The 26,345-nt window shown below is 34.8% G+C and overlaps 1 protein-coding gene across 1 annotated transcript in view; it reads left to right on the top strand.

Annotated features, from left to right (window-relative positions):
- The window catches only part of KCND2 (potassium voltage-gated channel subfamily D member 2), a 366,738-nt gene that overhangs the window by 197,800 nt on the left and 142,593 nt on the right, over positions 1–26,345 (top strand). The window lies entirely within an intron of this gene.

Below are 26,345 nucleotides of genomic sequence, written 5' to 3'. Positions count from 1 at the left end.
ATGGCATTCCTTCTTTTCTTATTTTACAATGTTTTTAAAATTGCTCACTGTTTGCTGAGAAATAATAGGACCTGCAAAAGCAACTCTTTTGGAACTGATCTATAGTTCTTTAGAATAACTGCTAACTACTCATTTTAAAAGAAACACTTTTTAAATTCAATAGGAGTTTGTTTCATGAGTATTTCTATTATGAATGGTAGCTACTCACAATCTTATTCTACAAATATTTGCCCTGAACTGGAAATTATCTATTGTTCCTTTAAAATATATCTTGTACACATTTTTGGATCTGTTACAATCATGGCTTTCTGTGAGTTCTTAGGATTTGATAGAAATGGGGGGGGGAAAAACAGGTTAGAATTTTACATTTTACAGTAGAATTGAATGATTCTGATTGAATCAAGTTTCAATTTCTCAGCCAAATTTTGCATGCATAATTCATAGCTACACAAGGCTATCTCTGCTTCTCCTCCTTTTTCCTTCCTTCTATGGAGATTCTCAATCATCCAGATCATGGTTGTCCCAAAGGTGCTTTTTCCAAAAGGCAACTGGACTTTCTTGTTTTGGGGTAGTTATTTTTTTTTTAAAAAAAACCATTTCTCTTCTTATCCAAGAAGTTTCTCCAGTTCTCCTGTCTTGGATAAGAAGTAAAACATTTTCAAAAAAAACAACAAGAAAATTCAGTTGCCTTTTGGGGAAAACACCTTTGGGACTTTCTCCTAAACATTTAGTGACCTGAGAGATAAAAAATATCTTATAAATAAAAGTTTTTATGTGTTCCTGAATATTACATAGATAAATGGTTTATACCTGGATATATACACATTGAATATTTAAACATACAGAGAGAAAGAGAGGGAGCTCTGTTTTGGTAGGCTATTTATTTCCTAATCAAGAATTAAAGAAGGCTTCAGATAATTGATTGCAATTTTTTTCTTGTGTCAAGTGACTTTTTTTTTTTTTTTGCTAACTTGTAAAACCTTCGGTTCTATGTTCTCTTTACACATTACCAGGAATCATCCTTCCTTCCTCTCTGGTAATCTTTTCCAAAATTGTCCTCCTCTACTTTATGGACACCAGGCCACTTTCTAAATAAGAAACCTTTAACAGTGTAAATACTATCAAATTGAATTTTGGTTTGCTACGTATTGTTCTTCATTAAAACCATAAATAAGTCTGATATTCACCTCCATCCCTTGCCTACTTCCATCTCAGTCTTCCTAGAGTCCTCCTGGTAATTTAAGACTTATCTTTATTATTATTTATTATCATTAAATTTATTTGCCATCTACCTCACAGTTTGAGGTGACTCTGAACAGCTAGACTAGAGGTCACCTACCCATGCTCCAAACAGTTGTTCTGGATGAGGAGTCTACATGACAGCAGTCTCCAGCAGATTTAAATCTCTAGATGAAGGACTAGACATCTTTTTGCTCAAAGCGCAGTTAGCAGCTTCATAAAGGACACTCAGTTCACATCCTTCCTTTTCTAATTACTTTCCGAAATTGTTTTAGCTGCTTTTCAGATATTAGAAATTTTGGAATTGACATGTTTTACAGCATAGGGGAGTGCCTTTCACCTCCTTCTTAGCAAAAGAAGTTGTAAATACAGTTTTAAGGACTTTTTTTTACTTTTGCAATAAACAGTAAAAGGGACAAAATTGAGCTTTGGTTTTCGAAAGTTACAAACAAACCAAAGGTCCAGATAGAATTGAAATGATATTTTGGAATTAATTAATAAGAATCCTTCCAATAGGAAAATGCTTTTGTTTTGAATTCTGAAAAAAAAAACCCACCATAATTGCAATATCACTTAGACATATTACCACTTCCTAGTGCTTTACAACACCCTCTGAGTGGTTTACAACATCAGCATAATGCTCCAAACAATGTGGGTCCTCATTTTCCCAACCTGGGAAGGATGGAAGTCAACTCTGAGCCGGTCAAGATTGAACTCCTAGCAGTGAGCAATAATGCATTCTAACCATTGTGCCACTATGGCTTCATGATAGGACAATACTTTGGACACTAGGAACCAAAACAAACTATTATAATTAAGGGAAAGGACATTAAAACTTTACTTACTAATGTAAGACGAAGCAAAATATTTTACATTGGACATATTCAAGGATATTTTTGAACAATTGTCCCAGAAGTTAATTTTAGGAGGATCTGCCTCTGTAGATAGTGTTTAAAAGATGATATGGAAGGAAAAGACTGATCTGAAAGTGGATTTTAAAATGACAGAATAAGATATAAAAAAGATGCTTCGCACACAAATGAAACCAGCTTATATCCTAATAATTAAAAGGAATATACAAATAATAAACTAAAAGAGTGACTGGTTAACTTTCCTAAATTAGATTAACAAAATAGACTTGTTAAATATTTGAAGAATTTTGTGAGAAGGGATAAAAGAAAAAAAATGAAATAAAAAAACCAGGTTTTAGGACATTATTTGAAGCAATTTCATCTTAATTGTTATGTAGATAGCATTACAAGCAGCTTGACTACCCTAGGATAAAGCTCTAGGATCTCTAGCTGCAAATGATTCATTCAAGCATTCCCTCAAATGTGTTGCAATTCCAGTGAGGTTTTTCAGATATTCAGTTCAAACCATCAGAGAATCCGCTTTATTTTCAGAACTAGCAAGAGGACTGAGCCCTATGTCTACTCTGTTTCCTTCATTTATGTGTGAGCTTACGCTGTTGTTTTCTACCATCTATTATCACCATGGTAACCAGGACTTTTTTCCCCACTCATTCATTAAATTGGCAAAATGCCTAGTGAATTCCTGGGATATTGACTTTCCCTTTTCTTCACATTAAATTGCTGAGAGGCTAAAGGTCTTTAAAATGAATCTGAGTCAACCCGCTTCACATGGAGTAGCTATGAAACAAGCAGTAGCAGTCAATGCTAAAATAATGAAAACAGTAAATTTTCTGCAGTGCAATAACTTCAATATTTTTAAGTAGTAGGAAAGAACTCATGTACCTTTGAAGTAATATATAAAATTGGGTTATTTATATATGTGATATGATTCTCAAATGAAAGTGATTTGTGCATTTGAAAGTGATGATCAGTATGCTTTAAGCCCAATAAACTTGTAAACCAATCAGAACCTTTCAGTATATGATTGACACATTAACTAATAATATTTTCCTCCCAAGCTCTCTGCTTTCAGATAACACTACGCCTTCATTTATCTATTGATGAAACTTTGTACATGTGGGACATTTAATTGTAAATATTTATAAATTTAAATAAAATAAGTATAAACAAATTACATTTAAAAACATGGAAGGGAAATATAAAAGTATTTACACATGGAAGTGTAAATACTTTTACACTCATGAATTGTTGCCATACTTGTGAGTAATTGTGCTTGTGGACAAGGACCTTAAAATAAATGTATTCATATATCTGTATCTATTCCCAGCACACCTACCCATCTTCTCTTTGCCTAGCTAAATATAGCTTAGTTCCTTCAAAATTGTCTCTCACAGAACATAATTAGGACATAATTTCCATAACTGAAAAAAAATCATACAATGCATATACATGCGTTGACTTATAATTTTCTGTGTTATCATGGGAACAATTTTGCAGAAAAATAGTTTATAAATGTTTTAAATAAATGAAAAATCTGTTTGGTGTTAGATTCTGAGCCATTACCTAAATTGTTTTGTCATAGTTTTGGAAAATATTAAGTCTATTGATTCTTTATGATAACAAAAAAGAAATAAGAGATAGGTCTCCTCATACTAAAATAATAAATAAGTGGAGGTTTCAAAATATTTGTTCTTGATGAGGAACACTCAAAATAGTGAACCAAAGTTTATGGCTTATGTTTCTAAATTTTGATTGAAGGAATTGAAAGATACAACTGTGAGTACCTGAGATCAAGCTACTTCCAAAAACACTAGGGAATTTCTAACACTTAGACAAATCAGACATCAACAGACACATTGAGATAAACAACATTTACAGACCATTGAAAAGAGACAATAAAAAAGCTAAAAAGGAAACAAAAAGATATAACTCCTCCTCACCAACAATAAACACCAGATAAACAGGGATTAATACCAAAATTTACACTAGATAAGCAAAGCAGTAAACAATACCCTAATCAAGGATGATTCTATGATGTCTCTGTACTTAGAAACATTAGAAGTTTGCAAGATATGATTTTCTGCATGATACTCTACAGATCTGAAAAGTTGGATTTTGAGGAAACAAGACAGGAGGAATATTTAATGCCTTTAAATGTTTGTGTTGGAAAAGACTCCTAAGAATATTGTGGCCAGTCAAGAAAACAAACCAATGGATTATCAAACAAACAATCCAGAGTTCTCATGTGAGGCACAAATGAAAGGCTCAAATTATCCTATTTCAGACATATAATGTGAGAATATTAATCTTTAGAGAAGATTCTAATTCTTGGAAAGGCAGAAGGAAAGAGAAGCAGAGAATGACTAGCAATAAAGTGTATCGACTCAGTTACAGTGGCAATGAGTTCACCATTGGAGAAGTAGAAATATCAGACTAGTGACAGGTCATCAAAATCTGGAGAATTCTTGGAAGCTTTCTCTGCAATCAGAGAAATTAGTCCTCAACAGACATCTAGAGATAAATAATGTTTACAGGTGATTGAAAATAAATAATAAAAAGTTAAAAAGGAACCAAAAAGACCAGAACACTTCCTCACTACAACGTAACATAAACACCACAACGTAAGCAGTGATTAACCCCAGAATTAATACCCTACAAACAATCAAGCAGTTAAAAAACAGCCTAATCAATGAACTACCAAGAACATATCCACCCACACTAATAGGGCAAACTACTGTATATAAATAGAAAGGAAACCTTTCTAGCATTGAAGATATTAACTAGTCAGATAACGAAACATCTATAAGAAAATAAATCACATTCACCAAGGACTCCAATGAAAGATTGTCTTTATGTATCTTTTTAATAGCAACAGATATTAAATAAAATTAAAATGAAGAAACAAATAAAGTACATTTAGATTCCACATATAAAATATAAATTAATGTTACAATTAGACATTTCTGATGTCAGCATTGAAGTGGGATGAGCTACAGGGGGAAAACAAATATATCAACACAGAGAATTCCACATCCCGGAGAGACATATTTTTGGAGCCAAACATGCTGTGTGCTTCTACTATGTTCCAAAAGATTCTAAACTTAATAAGCCAATAGGACATGGAAACTAGTGTCACTGTAGTTTCTTACCACTTAATAATTGTTCACAGATGAAATTACTGGAATTCATAACTGGAAAAAAATAAGATCTACTTCTTACTGCATATAAAACATTAGTTCCATTGTTTTAATGAAAATACTTTTTCTTCACTGCATCTTCAGCCCTAGAAGATACATTACAATGACAAATTCTATGAAAGGAGATTTCCTTGGGACTATCTAGTATCCAGAGACCCAGTTTGATGCAATGGTTTAAGACAGACATCTGGCCAGAAATTTGGAAACTGAGTTCTATTCCTGGTTTAGGCATAAAGCCAACTGGGTAACATTAGCCAGTCACTTTTTCTCAGCCCTAGGAACAGTGGTGGGATTCAGCCAGTTCGCACCACTTCGGGAGAACCGGTTGTTAACTTTCTGAGCAGTTTGACAAACTGGTTGTTGGAAGAAATCATTAGGGCAGAGAACCGGTTGTTAAATTACTTGAATCCCACCACTGCCTAGGAAGGAAGAAATCACAAACTACTTCTGTAAAACATTGCCAAGAAAATTGTAAGGTCTTGTCCAGACAATTTCCAAGATGTAGACATGATTGAACAGAAGGGGGAAAAAGCTAGCATCTAGTAACAAACCCCTAAATTTTGAACTGATGTTCTCCATCAGTTGTAATTTGGTTGTAATTTGTGGACAGCAGATACATCTATGGCAGAGTTCCCCAACCTTTCTTGCTTTGCGGACCAGCTTGGGGGGCTGGAGAGGGGATGGTTCTGTGCGGGCAGCAGGCAAGTGCACTACGCAGAGTTCTATTTGCACAAGTGACGAGCATGCACACACACCATTCATGCAAATGGAGTGTGCATGCATGCACTTGCCTACTGCTCATGCACACCTGCCCATCATTTCTGTGGCCCAGTTCCAAAGGGCTCAAGACCCAGGTTGAGGACCCCTAATCTATGGGACAAATTCTGACTTTTCCCAATATATCCTAGACACTTGAAATCATGTTGTTTTCTGCAGCATTGATTAAGATGTATTTCAAAAGAACAAATGAGGCATATCAAGTAGCAAACAATAACATGAAGATTCATAACAGACAGTGTTTTTTTCCCATCTGGTTACAGCTACATAGATTTATGATTCTATAATTTACCTCAAAGCTAATGAGCAGAATCTTTTATAGCAGCTGACTGAAGTGCAGCCTTAAAGATGACAGATCCTGATATTAATTTTTCTCTACAGACTATATAAAAGAATTCCAACAAGTAAATCTTGTATGTTATTTACTTACAGGAAAGCTAGGATTTATTCCAGATAATTTATCTTTAAAATGGAAAAATTTTCTGAGTTTAAATAAGGTTTTTTTTTTTTAATATCTTGGATTGGGATAAGGCTATCTTATCTTAAATTCTGCCATATTTCTTCTGAATAAATACAGAAGATATTACATAGATTGCATGTATAGATTGCCTCCAAGGTCCCTTCCAACTCTGTTGTTATATTATATTATATTATATTATATTATATTATATTATATTAGATTAGATTAGATTAGATTAGATTAGAATAGAATAGAATAGAATAGAATAGAATAGAATAGAATAGAATAGAATAGAATAGAATAGAATAGAATTTTATTGGCCAAGTGTGATTGGACACACAAGGAATTTGTCTTGGTGCATATGCTCTCAGTGTACATAAAAGAAAAGATACGTTCATCAAGGTACAACATTTACAACACAATTGATGATCAATATATCAATATAAATCATAAGGATTGCCAGCAACAAGTTATAGTCATACAGTCATAAGTGGAAAGAGATTGGTGATGGGAACTATGAAACGATTAATAGTAGTGCAGATTCAGTAAATAGTCTGACAGTGTTGAGGGAATTATTTGTTTAGCAGAGTGATGGCCTTCGGGGAAAAACTGTTCTTGTGTCTAGTTGTTCTGGTGTGCAGTGCTCTATAGCGTCGTTTTGAGGGTAGGAGTTGAAACAGTTTATGTCCAGGATGCGAGGGATCTGCAAATATTTTCACGGCCCTCTTCTTGATTCGTGCAGTATACAGGTCCTCAATGGAAGGCAAGTTGGTAGCAATTATTTTTCTGCAGTTCTAATTATCCTCTGAAGTCTGTGTTTTTCTTGTTGGGTTGCAGAACCGAACCAGACAGTTATAGAGGTGCAAATGACAGACTCAATAATTCCTCTGTAGAATTGGATCAGCAGCTCCTTGGGCAGTTTGAGCTTACTGAGTTGGCGCAGAAAGAACATTCTTTGTTGTCCTTTTTAATGATGTTTTGATGTTAGCTGTCCATTTGAGATCTTGCGATATGATAGAACCCAGAAATTTGAAGGTTTCTACTGTTGATACTGTGTTGTCAAGTATTGTGAGAGGTGGAAGTATGGAAGGGTTTTTCCTAAAGTCTACCACCATTTCTACGGTTTTGAGTGTGTTCAGTTCCAGATTGTTTTGGTTGCACCACAAGGCTAGTCGTTCGACCTCTCGTCTATATGCGGATTCGTCATTGTCTCGAATGAGACCAATCACTGTTGTGTCATCTGCGAACTTCAGTAGCTTAACAAATGGATCATTGGAGATGCAGTCATTGGTATACAGAGAGAAGAGAAGTGGGGAGAGCACACAGCCTTGGGGGCCCCTGTGCTAATTGTACAGGTATTTGATGTGATCTTGCTTAGCTTCACCTGCTGCTTCCTGTTTGTTAGGAAGCTTGTGATCCACTTACAAGTCTGTTCCGGTACCTGTAGCTGGTTTAGCTTAGTTAGAAGAATGTCTGGAATGATGGTATTGAATGCTGAACTAAAGTCTACAAAAGGACCCTTGCATAGGTCTTTGGAGACTCAAGATGTTGTAGGATGTAGTGCAGAGCCATATTAACAGCATCATCTGTTGATCTATTTGCTCGGTATGCAAATTGCAAGGGGTCTAACAGCGGATCCGTGATGGTTTTCAGGTAGGAAAGCACTAGCCTTTCAAAGGTTTTCATGACTACAGATGTTAGAGCAACTGGTCTGTAGTCATTCAGTTCCTTGATGGTGGGCTTCTTCGGCACTGGGATGATGGTAGAGCGTTTGAAGCAAGAAGGAACATAGCACATCTCTAGTGATTTATTGAAAATATGGGTGAAGATGGGGGCCAATTGGTCAGCACAGACTTTTAAGCAAGAAGGAGTTATCTTGTCTGGGCCTGGAGCTTTTCCTGGCTTTTGTCTGTGAAATAGGTCCTGCACTTCCTTTTCTGTGATCACTAGGGGTTGTGAACCCAATGAAATGGGGTCAGTTGTAGGAGGCTTGGCTGTTGTTGGTGTGTCTGAGATGGGGGTTGTGGAGATAGGTGGCTGTAGTTTCCTTTCAAACCTGCAGTAAAACTCATTCAGGTCATCTGCCAGTTGTTGATTACCTTCAGCCTGGGAAGGAGGTTTGCCATAGCCGGTGATATTTTTAAGAGTTTTCCACATGTTTGCTGGTTCATTTGCTGAAAATTGATTCTTTAGCTTTTCAGAGTAGCTTCTTTTTGCTGCTCTTATCTCCCTTGTTAGTGCATTTCTGGCCTGATTGTACAGCATTTTATCACCTTATATTATATTATATTATATTATATTATATTATATTATATTATATTATATTATATTATATTATATTATATTATATTATATTATATTATATATTATATTATATTATATTAATTATATTATATTATATTATATTATATTATATTATATTAATTATATTATATTATATTATATTATATTATATTATATTATATTATATTATATTAGATTATATTATATTATATTATATTATATTATATTATATTATATTATATTATATTAAAAGAGAAACATCTTCATAGAAAAAACAAGTCCAGTTACCTCCTAAAAAAGGCCCCTTTGGGACAATCAGAGGAATCATTTTCATTTAAGAATGTACCTCTTGACCCCTGAATCTAATAACCCACTCCATGCCTCTCTCCCTAATCCATACCAGAGTGCTATTACTCATCAAGAACCTAAAGTAGTTTCAAAAATGGTATCCAGCAAAAGCATAGCTTTTGTTTCTAAACCATATATCAGAGCTGAAGTCCTGCTGAGAATTTTGAATTATTAATGAGGTGAATTGGACATACAGATGAATTAAATACTACAGCGAGTTCTCCCATTCCGCATCTGGTTTCACTTGTTATTTATGTAAACTTAAACAATAATTTAACAGAAACAGATTTCTGAGAGAGAAGAATTATTCATAAAAAGATTTAAGAATAATTGCAATCTTATTTGATAAAAATACAGGGAAGAAGTATTTGTTTTCTCCATCCTTAACTATGGACTACAGTGAGAAGCTCATGTCTACATACAACTTTGTAAAAGATCCAAGAGATGAAACCTGTGTCACAGTATAATCACAAGATAAATCACACAACTTACATAGTTCCATCAAGCATCAGAAACTGAGCATGGAAGTGTGAAATTTGCCGAATGATATCACTAAGGATGTGTATATGTTTTGGCCTAGTGACTCTTAGAAATTGAAAGTGTTAGTTAAAACCCTTCATGTCATAGAGTCTGAGTATTTACCAGACTATTTGTGTACAATGATCTCTGCCCATACAATAAGATCCAACAGAGTTGGCATGCTGCCAGAGATGTGCTTTCTCTCTTGCTGTGTGCTACCATTAATATACACCTCAAGAATTTATTACCCTAATCCTGCCTGACTTTTATAAGACTTAAAAAAGTTGCTTATTCTCCCAGGCATTAGGTCAGGTTGTCTTGTGTACCCATTGGATTGTTTGGTTTTTATTGTTAAATTACCCTCTGGCATAATTTGCTTTCCCACTTAATTGTATTTTGATAACTTATTTCTATTGTATTAGTGTTTTAATTGTACACTAATATATGTCAAGAGGGTAGCTTTATGAGTTGACCATAAATAAATAAATGACAGCTGTGCCTGTCCACATCACTGTACAGGTGGACTAATTCTGTTTTGAACTAGGTTTTTGGGAGAATGAAGCATTCTCATAATGAAACATTGGAATCATTAATCAGTAATTTTCAAAACCCTCTTGTGCTGTGATGTCAGTTTTCTAAAATCCTTATGACACTTCTCTTGGATTGCTTTTTAAATGGGGAAGAATGAGAGCCACTATACAGACTGCAGTACCACATTTCAGCTCTTTATGTTGTACAGTAAAAAGTTATATGTGTTTTTTCATGCATAACCTTCATGAATTAATTAGTTACAGAATAATGTTAAATTTCTATTGAAACTCCATCTTTTTCCCCTCAGAACACAAGTCATGCTATAACAGAATAACTACTTGGTTGTTAACGAGATATAGTGTGTAGTAGTTCATTAGATAACTGATTAGAAACCAAATAGTGAGGTTGTTCTTATATTATTGGTTATTGGTCAAATAAAATAGCTTCTCAAGTTAAATTGGTCTATGAAGAGTTCTTAAAGAACTATCGCCATTTTTTTCTACAGAAGGTATAGAAAAAAAATCTGTTCTGCTACAGAAGGTCAGAAGGATAGTCAAAGCAGGTTTGGAACTTATTGAAAATGAAATTGTTAAATGATTACCAGTAATTCAGAAAGAATTTACTTTGCTAGCTTCCTGCAGCTGTATGAGTTTCCAGTTATTGTTGGACATGTATTTCTTTGTGCAGTCCCACTTTATAATTCCTTTCAAATTTATACAAAATCCTTCAATCAGATATTTGGCAGTTTAGTTTCTATAAATAAGATATTTCTATTGCTGCAAATTTTATTTCACTCTATTCCCAAACTAATATTAGAAGTATCTTTTAAATATTGTCATTGATTTTTATACTGCCTTGAGTCCTTCGGGAGAAGGGCGGTATAAAAATCTAATAAAATAAATAAATAAATAAATAAATTTCTGTGAAATTTGGCATGCTCTGGTCCTTATAATGTTCCCACTTATCTGAACATTTCATACTATTCTTTTGAAAGCCCCACAGTTATTAACAATTTGTGTTTGTTCATACAGTACTAAATAATGAGAAGAATGTCATCAAGCCAAATTGGACTACTTCTGTGGGAACCTGTGCAGGATTATGAAAATTACAGGTCTCTCAATGACAAGATTTCTCCACATCTTTAAAATTCTCTTAGAAACAAGCATGCCAAATGGGAATTCAAAAAAGAAAGAAAGAAAGAGAAGGAATTGTTCTTCAAGTACAAGTGCAATTTGCAAAATACTCAAAAGGAGTTGACAGAGCATTCACCCACAAATTCTCTGTTTCATGCATCAAGTATTAAGGAAGCCAACAGAAATGGCAGTGAACAATCTTGCAACCTTAAAGAAAGATTTTCTCCTACCACAGCTGAAATAACTAAAACATACAAGCACAATGTTTCTGTGGATGTGATAGAAACTGAAAGTAACAACAAAATCATTTTACCCATATACTGTATCTGCTTTTTTTTTCTCCATTTAATCATGCCCAATTCTCAGAGGCTACAGTTTTCTTGGCAAGATTTTTCAGAAATGATTTGCCATTGCTTCCTTCCTAAGGCTGAGAGAAAGTGACTGGGCCAAGGTCATCCAGCTGACTTTGTGCCTAAGGTGGGACTAGAATTCATGGTCTCCCAATTCCTAATCTGATGCCTTAACACCAAACTGCACCTGTTAGAAGGGCACAAATATGGAAGTTATTGGTTATTAAAGGTTCAATATTGAACATTGGTTTTCCTTTGTTTTGCTTATTTCTTTCTGATTAGTTGCAAGAAAGGAAACTTACAGTGATGGTTGTAAAACTGAATATATTTCATCCAGAAGTGTCCTTTTCTTATCACAGAAATGTTGATGCTTTGATACCTGAGAGCAGTTTCAGCAGCAACTAAAAGGGGCCTTTGAAGTCTTATCTTCTCTCAAACATCATATTATAAAATGGCGGACCTAGGTTTGTTTGAATAAATACTGCTCTACCCAGAATTTGTGCAGTTTGTATAAAATTAATCAATATTTTGTTTTTAAAATGAACAGTCTTTTAATGAGATGCAGTACTTTAAATGCATGTAAACATAAGACACAGATGAAGTCTTTTTTCTGTATGTTGTTCAGAAACATAGTTTGACAGCTATGCCATTTACATGGAGAATCTGACACATTTTTAACAGCTATTACTGGTATATTTTTTAGAATTCCTAATGATCCTCTCAACTACCCACCCAGTGAATAATTATGTAGAGAATAAGTCATTCTGGTTACATAGATACTGACGCTAGAACATGACCTTTCTTGGATATATATACAGATATTTTTTATCACAAGCGCACTTAATTGGTTTATTTTTAATGTATATATTTTGACTTTATCTAATCATGTAAATGTAGTCTCAGATGCCTTTGGCATAAACCGTGAAGATAAGAATATCCCTTAAATTGGAATGAGCAACACTTTGCTTCTAAATCAGGGGAAAATAGCCAGAATAAAAATCAAGACCACTGTTTAACTGGAAAAGGATAATTTTTCAAATAAGTTGATTTTAATGAATATATTCTGATATAAGAATGTGAATCCAGTGATGATTATTACTTTAGATGAGTTAGGAAAATAAAAATAGAATTACCTGAATACTGCAAATCTTCTTTGTTACTTGCCTTCCAAAATCTCTCCTAAAGACTACCAGTATTCTTAAGAAGTGCTGGGAATATTGTTATTTGCAGTTTATGCTATACTTAAACCAAAATCAGTTTTATTCCAAATTAGCTGGATGCCTGTGCTTTGCTACAAAACTATGTACTCAGGCTTGATAAATTGACACTTACAGCCTGAAGCTTAATGCAGAATGTGTAACTCCGTAGCATCAGAGTGTGTTAACATAATGCAACTGGTAGTTGGAACAGAGCGGGAGTGGGAGCAGAATGTTCCAGCCCACAGCATCCATTGGTATTCATCTGGCTAGCGTCCTGTCAGTGTGTGAGAGAGTTGAGGGGTGTTTGGAAACTCAAACAGTATTTGCTGTGTGAGCAAAAAGGAGACAGGAAGGAGGCTGGGCATGGCTTAGCTCAACTGTTCTATAGTAAAGCTGCTTGCTGCTGTGAAAGTAAAACTGAAAGTGAAATCTCTGCTTGTGTTTTGCATATGGAACAGATTTCTTTCGAGGTGGGGAGGGGGAGTAGAATTATTTAGCATCAGAGAGCTGTTTGGAAAGTGAAACTGTATTTGCTGTGTGGGCAAGAAGGAGACAGGAAGGAGGCTGGGCATGGCTTAGCTCAAGTGTTCTGTATTAAAGCTGCTTCCTGCTGTGAAAGTAAAACTGAAAGTGAAATTCCTCTTCTCTGCTTGTGTTTTGCATTTGGAACAGATTGTTTTCAGGTGGGGAGTAGAACTCCTTAGCATCCCAGCATGTTAATAATAATATAGGAAATACTAATGCTCTGATGGTCATTTTGAAAAATCCTTTCTTAGTGAACACCTAGAAGCCAAGAGGAACATACTTGGCAAATTTCAAGTTTGTAGGCTTTACAGTTCTGGAGATTTTGTGGTTAATGTGTGAGTGGTTTTCACTTTTATATATATAGATGACCCCAAACATGCCACCAACTAAAACCAAAATTACATACCGGTGAAGGATATTACAAAATTGTTTCAGACCTCTTGTCTAATTACCTTGGGGTTAGAATAGATATGACTATCATATCTGGGTTCTATCATATCGCAAGATCTCAAATGGACAGCTAATATCAAAAACATCATTAAAAAAGGACAACAAAGAATGTTCTTTCTGCGCCAACTCAGTAAGCTCAAACTGCCCAAGGAGCTGCTGATCCAATTCTACAGAGGAATTATTGAGTCTGTCATTTGCACCTCTATAACTGTCTGGTTCGGTTCTGCAACCCAACAAGTAAAACACAGACTTCAGAGGATAATTAGAACTGCAGAAAAAATAATTGCTACCAACTTGCCTTCCATTGAGGACCTGTATACTGCACGAATCAAGAAGAGGGCCGTGAAAATATTTGCAGATCCCTCGCATCCTGGACATAAACTGTTTCAACTCCTACCCTCAAAACGACGCTATAGAGCACTGCACACCAGAACAACTAGACACAAGAACAGTTTTTTCCCGAAGGCCATCACTCTGCTAAACAAATAATTCCCTCAACACTGTCAGACTATTTACTGAATCTGCACTACTATTAATCGTTTCATAGTTCCCATCACCAATCTCTTTCCACTTATGACTGTATGACTATAACTTGTTGCTGGCAATCCTTATGATTTATATTGATATATTGATCATCAATTGTGTTGTAAATGTTGTACCTTGATGAACGTATCTTTTCTTTTATGTACACTGAGAGCATATGCACCAAGACAAATTCCTTGTGTGTCCAATCACACTTGGCCAATAAAAAATTCTATTCTATTCTATTCTATTCTATTCCTCAAAAAAAGACAATATTTTGCTGTTGAAAATAACAAATTTAATTACTGAATTTAATTCATTTCTCTACAAACCCGCCAATGAAAATTTTATGTTTTTATTCCTAAATAGCTTTGCATGCTGGTCATAATGAACAAGTTGTTCTGGTATATAAAAATAAATTACAGGCACAACAAAAGCCATTTGATAATTATTAAGATAAATTCACACAATTTTGCCAACCTTACAGATGGGAAATTAAATATCCAAGAAATAAAAATGATATCTTACTTGTGGCATTTTCAGAATATTATTGATGACTTTTTAGATCCACTGTTGTCCTAAACATTAATAGGAATAATACACCTAAAGACAGATTCATCTATTTAAGAACAGATTTGTTTGTTACTAATCTACTGTTGTCAGGGTAGGAGCTGGACTTTCCTCTGTATAACATCTTAACTATTTGTACAGCATGGGTTTCTGTTAGAAATAAGCATTTTCAATTATTTCTTTATAAAACCCAAGACGGAGTACCCTTCTTCAATCAGTGGGCCTTTCAAGTATGTTGGAATTTATGACTTCCAGACAACCCCAAACTTCAGAGTTGGGAATCCCAACGCATGTAGCAATGTGGGTAGAGAATAAGATTGTTAGGCTGATATCACAATTCTTTATGTATGCAGCAGTATGTTGTAGAAGAAAAGACTGTGATGTGCAGAATATAATATTTTAAAGAGCAAAGCAAAAACAACGACTTCTTTAACCAGATCATCATGATAACTGATGTATACTTTCTGCCTTGGAAAGTGAAAAAGATGTTATTAAAACTTTCACTGCATTAAAATTGTAGTGAAGAAGCTAAATAATTATATCCTTTCATTTGATGAGATTTTTTTAAATTCTGCTCAAATGTATAATTACAAGGTAAAAATGCTTCAGGTTGCTCATTGTCTTTTGATAAAGATTATGTGTTTTATTTGAGAAACAGAGACTCAATAGAGCTTACGGCAAGTAAAACCCAGAACTTTAATCATATTCTTCCTAACAAATCAAGTATTCTTATGTTATATACTGTACCTAAAGTCCCTCTTTCACCATAGAAAGTTGCTCTTTCACCATATTTTTGTTACCTATTCCATGATTCCAGTAAGAAAAATACAACCTGTCAGTATATTATTCTATTCTATATAAATTGATGGCATTTTTTGTAAAAATTCTACAACTTTGCATATATTGAAGATATATTTTTCTGCAATGAGTATTTGCCATTATTGATATAATGTCCAACATACATTTTTCCTATAAAAACTCAGAATATTTGATGTTCATTAGACATCCTTTTGCATGCTCTTTTTTGTATGTAGCTCTCCTATATCTTTTATTTAAATACAATTTAGCCCTTACATGTAATTTGTAAATGCAATTTTCCTATACATATGTTGGCTTAAATGAACTGCAACTCATCATGCAAATAGCTAGGTGTCAAGTTATGTAGGACTCCACACATCAAAACCAGCTTCTTAAATTGCTTCCATTATTGACAGTCAATGCAGGTCCCACAGAATAGATGTAAGGTGGTCCTGCTGTCCAATGCTGCGTTTTGCACAAACTGTAGTTTCCAAGTGGTCTCAAAGGCAGCCCTTCATTGAGTCCATTGAAGTGATCTGAATAGTGAACAGAGGAAGAGTTATAAGTTTCCACTACTCTTAGTAGGACTGCAATTAATGCACCAGCCAGAAACAGCCAAAGGGCTTCCTGGCTATTTATTCATCTTTCTAGACAGTAGGTGCCAGTAGGAGTGTAAGAATTATAAACCTACTTCTTCTGGACATTGCTACCTTTCAAATAGATAATTGAGAACCTCAATGAATTTTAAAAAAATATTTTGTTTGGGCTCAACTTCAATCTGTTTGTTGTCATCCAGGCTCCAACAGTCCGACATATAATATGTAGTCGAATATCATCAGCATACTGATGAGGCTGTGTCCTGAACCAATAGATGAACTCTTTCAGAGATTAAAGATAAATGTTAAAATAAAAGGCGGAGGAGGGAGAGAGAGAAAGAGAAGACCAAATACTACAATGTTCCATAAATGAGAAACTACAAGTTTCCCCTCTCCTCCCCATAGTCACCAGATGGAACTACCATCTGTGGAAAAAGTGGAATCAAACAATGCCTCAACCTCATCCTGCAAGGCAGTGCAGAAGCACATTGATAGGATTCAATACCCAATACCAAGGGTCCCCAAACCGCAGGTCATGGCCTGGTATCAGTCCGTGGCTTGTTAAGAACTGGGCCACACAGCTGGAAATGAGTGACAGGCAAATGAGCAAAACGAAAACCATCCCAGATCCATGGAAAAATTGTCTTCCACAAAACTGGTCCTCGCTGCCAAAAACAGAACCACGGCCTAGATAATTGGGTTCAGTTCTGGGCACCATACTTCCAAAATTTAAAGAAGCTGGACCAGTTTCAAGAATGGCATCGAACTGTTTTAAGGGAACGGAAGCTAAGCCTTACAGAAAGTGTGAATAAACTAGATGTATCTACAATAGGTGAAAGAAAAAGAAAGAAAAGAAAGAAAGAAAGAAAAAGAAAGAAAGAAAGAAAGAAAGAGAAAAGTGAGCATAAAGGGAGAAAGGAAAAAAATAAAGGGAAAAGGAAGAGCAGAACCCAATCTCTTTTGTTTCAGAGTATAGAACTTAATGGATTTAAATTACAAGTCAGATTCAGTTGAATATTAGAAAAAAGAATTTCTAACAATAAAAGCAGTTTAATAATAGAGCTAATTAAAGAAGTGGTAGGTTCCATTCCACTGGATGTATTCAAACAGAGGAAGATGATTCTATTCGTTGATGTTACCTGGGATACATCAATATGTTAGCAGATGGAATGTGCCATTTTCACAAAATGCAATATATTCAGAACAGGATTTACTCTATCAAGTTTACTCTCAGCAAAGACCTACGGAGAAAAACAAAAACAAGGAATTAACTTTTTTGGGAAGTGATGGAAACCAAAGGAAGAGACTAATGAATCAAAGGCAAGCATAACTGCAATAAGTAGACCATCTAGAAACAAAGACTGCTTGAAATATTATAGAATAATGGCTCCTGTTGTTCTCTTGCAACATTCTTCATTCATGACAAAGTGAAAATGAATCACAGCATGATGCAGAAGCTGAAGTGGGGAGCAAAACAGAAGAAACAGTGAAATCTGTTTGGAAGGGAATTTGTTTTGATAATTTTAACAAGCAAAATAGTTGATGTTCACATTAGGAGTGCAAAAATCATTCTATAAATTTCATCGTTTTTTCAGGGATACAATCTGAAGTATTAAGATTAAGAATATTTAAACATCAAGGTAATAATTATCTAGGTTATTTGATTATTTTTCATCTTACTGAAAATAGATTCACTATTGCAATCTAAATATTTTTGTAATTGTTCCTGGATAGAGTTTTGTATGCTTCTCTAATTTTTACCTTAAAAATCTATTTGAATCCTGAAAGGCCTCAGATTTTAATTAATATTTAATATTAATGAATCCTGGCACAATCTGCGTGGTCTAGAACACAACATAAAGTATCAGTAAGTAAACTAAACTTAAAATTTAAATTTAGAAATATCAAGTTAAATAAATACAGTATTTAGACAGTCCAAACATAATACAATAAACACCATCAATTTAATTCACTTCTCCCTTTACTCAAATTAAAACAAAACATCACAACAAATGAAACATAATATTACATTCATCTAATTTACCACAGTAAGTGAAAATAAAATGAAAAATGTGAATTTCTTCTACTGTCAGCAAGAATGGCTTATAATGTCAGTTCCTCTTAAGTCATACATTTTCTTACATGTGGTAAAGGTGTTTGCATGAATTTTAAAAACTAATAGGTATTAACCTTTCAGATTCACTTCCATCTATAGAATATTAAAACTAAGCTCATTTTAAGATGAATGCTTCTGCTCTATGTCTCTCTCCCTGTCTCTCCTACACACACACCTGATCTGATTATCCCAAAGTATTTCTGGAGTCTTAAATCAGTTTGTCAATTTCTTTCATTTTACAATACGTAATTTTTTACAATGTCAGAATCCTAAGTTTTCTTTTTAAGTCATGGAAAACTCCAGATTGCTTTGAATTCTACAGATATCTTCCCTTTTTCATAAATTATCTTAAAGAAGCAGCTCTTCAGTTGCTCAGAAGCATCAAATCATTTTAACTGAATTTGGCACTTTTGTTACCTTTCATATTTTGGAAAATGTTTTTAAAAAGCCACATTTCAACATTATTTTGCTGAGTAAACATGCTGGGTAATATTTTGACTTTCAGCAGACATCAGTGCAGTCTCTCTCCTCTGCTTGAGTTCCCTGAAGCACAAAAATAAATCAAAATAAGTCAGCATTTTATTCTCTACTAATGTATTACATGAGTTTGTTGGTGATACTACACGGTAGCTCAGTATCATTCTGTTCTTGCCCTAAGTGATTTTTAGCTCACTAGCTTACTGTCTTCCAAAAATGAAGAAGGTGTTCTTAATAATCATAAGATTATTGAAGCCTTCTGCTTCAATAGCCACTTCTGGTGAAGCTGCTACTGCTGCTACTGCTGCTCTTTATACCATACCGAAATTGCTATGGTAGTAAGAAAGATCAGTGTTAACACGTGTAACTATATCGATCAATAAAGAACCCTTCACTAAGCAGAAATGTTTGGAACGGACTTCCCAGATTTTACCAATGTATGAACTGGCAGGCCTTTATGATAGGCTACTTCAATAGAACTGGAGAATCTACAACAAGAATATCAGAAAAACCTTCAAGATATAACCACACAACCTGGTTTAAAAAATCCCTAATCAAGGATGGACTTTTTTCCCCCCAGTTTCTGATTCTAAAAATTCTAGGCATAGTCTTATACAGAAAAATTAATGTTTTCAAATTTTGGTTAAAACTTGTAGACACAAGACTCCTGAATCATGAGTATTCGGTATCAAGTATTTTAAGTATTTGATATATGCTAATTGCTAGTTTCCCCTGATTCAGGCTCCCATATGTTTTATTTATGTATGCTACATTAAATATTTTGGGGGAGATATTATGTAATAACTTATATTGATAGTCGATGGCATGCTTTAAGGAAGTTTATAATCACAAAACTGTGGAGCATAATGATATTTATACACAATTCAGCTCTTTCTGAGCTAATATTTACTGTGACTGATATTGATTGTTAGGGTGGAGAAGAGAGACAAGAGATTTGAGGGGTGAATTATGAGATATAATGACTGGTCTCCAAATTCTCTGATTATGTTAAATATAGGGATATATATATTCTTGTATAACTTTCTATGTACCTTTCATTTATGATAGCAACTCAGGGGAATAAGCCCTCTGATCCACTTCAATAGGAGGGGTTTAGGGAGAAATCGCCATAGAAAGTACAGTTCTTATGTGAGAATACTAATGTTGTCAAGGTGGATTGCAGACTTCATTAGTTTTTAATTTTAATTTAATCTTTTAAATGCCTTTTCCAAGGGAAACCAGAAGACAGTTGAGGTAAATTATAGATTGATTTTTTAAAATTGAGGGAGAAGAGGTTACAGTGATATAGCAAAAGCGACTAATTAGAAGCTGAGACATAATGCCTTCCAGGAAAGCACTGATGTGAAATTACTATTCAGTTCCAGTTTGATCTTTTGTTCCCTTAGGTTCTCTTAATGATAAAGTGGGAGAGACTGACCTTCTCACAAAAAGAGTGAATAGAACTTTCAACTATAAACCTCTAAGGTTCAATTTACAGTTGTGAAATATATCCTTAACTTCTATATACCGTGGCCTGCGTTTTAACTTTTCATCATCTGTCTCAAGATGCTATTGCACTGGTCTTTATTGATCCATTCAAAAATAGCAGAACACAACAGACATACTCAACACATTTTTCATTTGCTTCTACCCAAAAATTGACTCCCATGCTTTCATTGTCTTTGGGGTTTGATATCAAGATCAGGCAATCATGGGTCCATAAGCCAAAGCATGCTATGAAGGAATAGAAAAGAGTGACATTGATAGATGGTTAAAAAGAATCTTATGAGGAGGAACAAGAATGGTGAACACTATTTCCGACTCAATGAGCCAGAATAATACTTATCTGCCTATTTGCAAACCCACTATTGAAGTTTTATACAATGAATCACAGCTGAACTATAGAAGTCAAGTTCACACAACATTTTGGTGTTACATATTGTTTGCTGGCTTGTGGCTCAGTGTTTTGCCAAAACCCATTAGAAGATAATGTAATTCTTTCCTTAGCTTTTGTCTCTGAAGGGTAAAAGAAAAAGACAAAATGGCTGGTGTGGTCAAACCCTGCCACTTTTAATTATGCATCACACAGATGATCAAAAAAGAAGTGTGTGGCTTCAATTTCAGAATTGCACCTATTAGCTAAATGTTTTGACACATCTACCCTGGTTGTCTCATAGGACTTATTTCATGTTAGTCTGGCTTAGACTAACTGTCTAACTGCACTGAGCTAATGTTGATCTGTTTTGCAGTTTGTTATTCTTATCATTGGACTCATTTTGTGTACGCACCCACACATGCTCTCCAACTTTCACGTATGCCCATCAGTCAACTCTCTTTTTCCCATTTTTCTTGGATTATCACATAATGCTCTCTTAATCTCTAATCAAAACTCAGCAGTTATGATTATTCTCCTTGCTCATACAGGTCTGGTTCAAGCAGCTAATAGCAATTGCACATAAACTAAATGTTTTAATGTTCTATTTAAGAACACTCATGCCGCAGGAAGGGTGTACAGGGCTCTGGGTCTCTATTTTGATTGAAATTCCTCATATTCTTTAAGCACTTTATATTAGTTCTACTGATGTAAATGGCCCTAATTAGAAGGAGATTCTCCTCCTTTCTCTAGTCAACTAATTCCTTCCAAAAGTTCAGGACAGTCTCTTCTACAGCTGATCAATATTTTGAGAGAAGTAGGGCAAAACATCTACTTTCTCTAAATTTGATGTCATGCTTGTTTATAGTCCTAAATATTTTTTTCTAACATTCAGGTGATATACAGATCTAACTCCAAAGTATTCAGGGGGGAGAGCAGTGTGTGCTACAAGCTATTGGACTTTATCTAATTGGTCTACTATAGCAAAGATGAATGTTGTGATTGCCTATTTCAGCTTCCCTTTACATACCTTTCTGACTAATGCATTGCCCCCTCATACTTTTTTGAACTGCACAACCAGCTGTCTCTTCATATCCTGCTGTAGCTCACAATGGCAAAACAGCATTTTGCTAAAGAATATATAATAATTTGGTAGAAAAGAAGTCAATCAAACTGCAAATTCTTGTCCATCAACAAATCAAGGCAGATTAGAATGGTTTTAGTCGAGAGAGGGAAATTTCCTTTTGGTATTAGAATGTCATTCATCTCTTGTATAAATTAGACAACCCACCCAAACTCATTTTTCTTTTCTACAGGAACAATTAGATGAATTCCTCCCTTATTCCCCTGAACTTTTTGGAGGAATTAGCTGACTAGAGAAAGGGGGAGAATCTTCTAATTAGGAGCTCTTACATCAGTAGAACTGGCATTAAGTACTTAAAGGATCTGAAGAATTTCAATCAAAATAGAGACTCAGAGCCCTGTACATCCTTCCTGCAGCATGAGTGTTCTTAAATAGATTTGTTCGATATTTAGTTTATGTGCAATTGCTATTAGCTGCTTGAAGCAGACCTGTATGAGCAAGGAGAATAATCATAAACTGCTGAGTTTTGATCGGAGATTAAGAAAGCATTATGTGATAATCTAAGAAAAATGGGAAAGAGAGAATTTCAGTGATCCAGTGAGAATACTAATACCTTTCTTCCTTTGAGAAATGGCACAGACCCTCAAAGAAGCATGTGGTGGAAAGCTAATAAGCTGTTTTTAGCAGTAAACTGCAATCCCTAGCTCTGAAGTCTCAGCCATTATTTTACAAATAAACAATGTAGAAAAGAGAGGTGATTGGGTTACATTTGAAGTTTTCTGAATCTGAAGACTCCACTTCATTCCAATCTAGATTGTGTTACTTTCTTTTTCCATCCAGGTGTTGGTGCTGCTGCTGTTTTGTTGTTCTCCCCTAAAGAATTCCTGATTTGAGCTTGGAAAAATGACAAACCATCATCCATGAAAATAAATCTTGGAAAAATTTATGCAGGAGCACTGAGCCAGAATCTTATGGAGGATACGAAAGAGGATAGGAGCAATAGAGATCTGTGTTATGCACCTTTCCATTAATCCATATTCACATTAATTAATCCTCCGGGGCTTCGTCAACTCCCCAACCTCCGGACCTTCCGCCGTGAGCTGAAGACACTTTTATTCCATCGAGCAGGGCTAGCCTAAAAATGTAGTTTTAATGGGGTTTTAGTTTTATTGTTATTGTTAGTTTTTAGTATTTTGGCCATAAATTATATTAATTTTATATTGTTTTTAACTTGTATTATATTGTGTTTTTAAATTGGCTGTTAACCGCCCTGAGTCCTTCAGGAGAAGGGCGGTATACAAATTGGATTATAAATAAATAAATAAATAAATAAATCCATAATCTATATTCCTGTAAACATTAGACACATCATAGAAATATTAAATTTATCTTCCAACCAATAAAGGTTTGCCCAGGTCTTCATAAACAGATACTGTACTGTACTTTATTTGGACTCATCATATTGTCAACATGGCACTTCATGTTGATTTTTTTTCTATGCTGTATCCCTTTGAACATCCTTTGTTAGGATACGGCAACTATTTCATTGGTGGCTTTTTAAACATCCTGCTCTAAAAAAAGCATTGCCATTTATCTTTGAGCATTGCGATTATCCCATGAATTGGATTTTAAAGGTAGCTTGTAACACTTGAATAAATAAACAATGGTTATCTAGAAATAGATTATGCACATTAAGAATATATGTTATAAATTGATTTGTCAAACATCCTGCCATCTGCAATCCCTTCTACAATAAAGCCTAGTTTGATAGTTCATATATGGGGGGGGGGGGAAACAAGGACACAGTGAGAGAAAAATAGGAAAGATGGACATTAGAGAACAATTTACTGCAAAAGATAATAATGTTCTTAATTTTGGAAATAAAAATGTGATAAAATTATATTGTACACCACCCAGAGCCCTTCTCTGAAAAAGATGGGTGGTTAATATGAAATATAAATGAAATAATAAATAAAATATAAGTTCCGTACTTGAAGGTTAAATGATTATTTTCAGAAAAAATATTGCTGAGAGGCATCAAGGGGTAGCCCTGATTAGGTTTGTGTTAACTGTTGAATCATTCCAAATTGCAAAAGCCAGAACTGAGGTCATAATTCTACACAATTAAACCTGGGGATGGAAATAGAAAATAATTCCTAAAGTTTCTACGTGTTAATTTTGAAATGTGTATCCTTGGAAGAGGACGAACCAAAAGAGGCTAGTCTTTCAACAGAGTCATTCTAGGGGCCCTCTACTGCAATTTGAATTAAATGGCTTCCTTGTCTTCTCTCAATACAAGAAATCCCTTGTGAGGAGAGACAGACTGTTCTCTCTCCCACCTGTTTGTCTGCATTAAGGGACCGCATGATGCAACTTCACTGAGCAAGCAAAAATGGAGGTTTGTGGCAGGAGGAAGAGGCAAGATAGGGGACAATGAAACCAAAATATGTATGTTTTGAAGAATTGTGTGTTCAGCTGTGGTAGAGTGAAAGGATCAGATTCTTGAGTAGGGATAAATCTTTAGGACTGCTAGTTGAAATTGTGACTCCTGACTAAGCAGTGACTGCTATAGATAAAATAAAAAACAGGCAATTTCTAGAGTAAGTGATCATGGAATCATAAGATGCTGCAACCATTATAAATGTGAACTGATTGCCAAACATCCAAATTGTGATACTGGTGATGATTGTGATTTTGAGGGCAGGTCATAAGTCACTTTTTTCCAAGCTGTCACAGCTTTGAACCTGGTTAAATCAACAATCATAAGTTGAGGACTATCTGTACAAATAAAGGAAGGAAAGACAGTTTGGTCTAATGGTTATACACCAGGCTAGAAATCAGGAGGCTGTGAATTCTAGTCCTGCCAGATGGATGTCTTGGGCCAGTCACTGTCTCTCAGCCTAATTCACCTCACAGGGTTGTTGTCAGGGAAATAGGAAGAGGAAGGTATGTTATTGAGTTATTTATAAAAATAACGAAGGCAGGATAAAAAAATCATTTTTAAAAAAGTACATTTATAGTGATGCTTGAAAAATAACCCCAAATTTAAAAAGAGAGCGGTTACCTCCTGCTGATAGACTTTCTGGATTGATCATATCAAAGATAAAGGAAGCAACAAAGAAAGCAAATCTTTGTAAGGGGGAAAGCAAAATGAAGAGAAAATAGCAACTAACAAAAGCTAAAGATAAAACATATTTTGCATTAAAATTCAGACATAGCTTTCAATCCCAGGAGGAGGAGGAGGAGGAGGAAGAGGAAGAGGAGGAGCTGAAAAAAAGATAGGCCTCTCAGTCTCTGAAGGGCAAAAAAGATACAGCTATGCACTGCAAAAACCTAAAGAGAAATATTGTTATACATTCATCACTATGAAGAATAGAAGCAAATGTGTAATGCCTATACTTATTGGGTCGTGGAGGATTTTGTCTGCCAGGAACAAGAGATGAGGGATGTGACAAAATAAGTTCTCGGCCTTACCAAGCCTTACTAATAATATTCCTTTCTGCTAATCCATGCAGGGGTATAATATTGCAATGATGTAGATGTATCACTGTCGATTTTGAAGTTCTATGGATGAAGCTCAAGACATTGGGCTTTCAAGTGGTGATCTCCTCCATATTTCCTCTACAGAAGAAGCTTGAAAAGGGAAAGAATATTACAAGAAATGAATGGGTGTGCAAAGTACTGACAGGAAATATTTGGTTTCTGGGATCATAATTCGAGTTAGATAATACATTGCTTATGTGAGATGTGTTGCACCTCAAAAGGCTTGCAAATGTTTCTTTGGCGTGGCAGGTTTTATCAGGAATTTAAACTTAATATTTTGGGGATTGGAAATGAAAATCCTGAAGTCAGGAGCTCAGATAAAGGCTTGTGTGTTAGAGAAGGATATAGAAATGCTGCTCTGATGGTATCCTTCACTGTCAGGTAGTGCCACCAAGTCTGATATTTTATCAAGTATTCTTCAATATTTTCATTATTAACTTTAATGCAGAAATGTCTGGAATATTTAGCAAATTTGTATATTACACAAAACTAGAGGGGAGAAGGGAAAAGATTGCAGGGTAGAGAGTCACAGAATGAAATGTAATAGATGTCAATGTAAAATTCTTCACTTGTGAAAAAAAAAAAAACCCAAGTGTACAAGTATAGAATTAAAATCTGATTTGGAATTTAAGATATATGAAAAAGACCTGGGAATTACAATATAGTAAATCACAAGATGAATATATTAGCAATCAAGCATATTTGCTAAAAAGAGAGATGCAATTTTAGAGAATATATTCTGTATTTGTGAGACCACCCTTCAAAACAGTGGTGAAATCCAACTTTTTTTACAACCGGTTCTGTGGATGTGGCTTGGTAGGCATGGTATGGCTTGGTGGGTTTGGCAGGGGAAGAATACGGCAAAATCCCCATTCCCTCCCCA

This window comes from Ahaetulla prasina, chromosome 7, assembly GCF_028640845.1.
Source record: "Ahaetulla prasina isolate Xishuangbanna chromosome 7, ASM2864084v1, whole genome shotgun sequence".
In the NCBI taxonomy this organism is placed as follows: domain Eukaryota; kingdom Metazoa; phylum Chordata; class Lepidosauria; order Squamata; family Colubridae; genus Ahaetulla; species Ahaetulla prasina.
The sequence above is the reverse complement of the archived record's forward strand: the minus strand, read 5'-3'. Positions and strand labels throughout refer to the sequence as shown.